Raw genomic sequence first — 2,292 nt, forward strand, 5'->3', positions numbered from 1 at the left:
GAATTAAGATTTTAAAGATTTCCTACTTAGTTTATGGTTAGGAAAACAACATATTTGTTCCAAGATAAAGACAGGGTGAAAATTCATCTGTCCCAGCATTATAAGCTGAAACCTGTTTCTTTTTATTACAACTCTTGTCTTTTCTTGCCCAGGTAGTGTGTAATTTTGAAAAAAAAGAACACCTGGTATTCAATCTGACTAAAGTACATATCCTATAACGCTACGCATAGGATCTGAGAACGACCTATTCATTGCCTCGTTCTGACGACCCTTTCGCTAACGAATCAGAGCCTAACTTACAACATCTTGCAAATCTACCTGTAGCCTTGACTTTTGATATTTACAATTCTTATATCATAATCTATCAGATAGCCGGTTAGCTCAGTCGGCAGGCCACTTGCTTTGTAACTTGCTTTGTAATCGAGGGGTCCAGGGTTCGAGCCCTGGAATGATTGCACATTTTTCTTACTCATTGACATTCGAACAAGTCGTCTGATTGGATAAAATAAAAATAGCAATACTGGAAATCCAAAATATACAGAAGACGAATGTGAATGGGTCGTTTTCAGATCTTCGTTTAGAAGATCGAGTACTTAAGTCAGATTGACCTGGTATTGACCATAGTTGTGGAAAAAGAAATCTATGTTATGATCGAGGTTAATTAAAAACTATGTCCGATTGCCTGAAGTGATAAGAGAGATTATATATCTGCTTAAAATGAAATACTAGTATACAGGGGCCGTCAGAAGCTTTATTAATTTAAAGATATAATTTGTTCACTAATTTTACAAAACACCGATGCTTACTGAAAACATTATTTATTGAAAGGATTCTGATGCAATTATTGTTGAAGTAAAGGTTGAAAATAACGCACGGTGGATCAAATGTAAATTAGAATTTACGTACATTATGTTATTACTGGTATTTCGGCTTGTATTTGAATTTTATACAGTAGTTTTATCAATTGTAGGAATATACTAAACCGCTTTAAAATGAAAGTTAAATTAAACTTATATTCAATAATTTAATATCTCACTATATATATATATATATATATATTGTAGAATATTTTTATGTTGATGCATCATCTTCTTAGCTCCCTTGAGCCAGGTTCATTGTTAACCCTTAGCATGCTGGATGGGATTGATTCTCACTTTGCGACCAGTGTAGATCATGATCAGCCTGCATATCTGTGCAGGCTGATCGAGATCTGCACTATTTGCTATTCAGTCAGTATCTTTTTGGTAAGCACACCTTTTAACATTTAATGACACTGCCCAAATTGAAAGATGGACGAGTTCATTTTAGAAATTCAGCAGAGTAAGGATTAAGGTAATGTTTTTGTTGGCTTACAAAAGAAGTTCACCCATGATTGGTACTTGAGCTTCAGGTTTGTAGTTTATGTATTTCTACTGTGCTTTGGCCATTTTTGGTCTGTCAGTGATTTGTTATTGTTGCAGAAATTAAAGTTTCATATTACATAGATTTGTTATCTTCACTATTTTATGGCAATTTTGGGTCAGTTTTACCTGTAAGTTTTTCCCTCTGTTTTACCGAGCTGGTCATTTCCTCATTTTTCTGTTTCGGATCGCTAAACTGTGATGGAATCATTATTCCTGTATCAAAAATATGACCTAATTGCTAGCACAAGGCATCTTCTGCTTTGTTTATATACATGGTGAGACCAGTGCTAAAGACCATCTGTGAATACAGATTATCTCTGAATACAGACTACATGGCATTCCACTTTCTGGCAGCCATATCCCTATCATACTTGAACCGTTTTCCTGAACATACTTTTTTTCTGGTTATAGGTGAATACTGTATGTACAATTTTGGTTACTTGAGATGCACTTTTATATTTCATATTGACTAGTTTTAGCTTCCCGAGAAAGCGTCTGTCTCATTTGCCTTATCAACCTGTTCACCAGAGGTGTACTTACATATATATTTTGCCTGGTTTTGGTGTATGATATATGGCGGATCTGCAATATCCATTTATAACATCTGTGTATGCTTGTTTCGTTCTGTCTCAGACTTTCTCCGCATTAGAAGATGTTTTAGTTAAAGCACTAAATATTGTTGTATGCTTGTTTGTTATTATTAGTAAAATGTTTATTTCGTTTTGTCTGAATTAAACTATTCCCTCTGTAGAACATGTCTTTATCAGAAAATAACTCTTCTTGAAAAATACAAAGTTGTCTTGAATACATGTTTCTAAAACAAACAAATATCCTATTTCTTATTGGCAAACAAAAACAGTCTACATTATAAATACTGTAGGATTTATGT

This window comes from Mercenaria mercenaria, unplaced genomic scaffold (assembly GCF_021730395.1).
Source record: "Mercenaria mercenaria strain notata unplaced genomic scaffold, MADL_Memer_1 contig_3921, whole genome shotgun sequence".
In the NCBI taxonomy this organism is placed as follows: domain Eukaryota; kingdom Metazoa; phylum Mollusca; class Bivalvia; order Venerida; family Veneridae; genus Mercenaria; species Mercenaria mercenaria.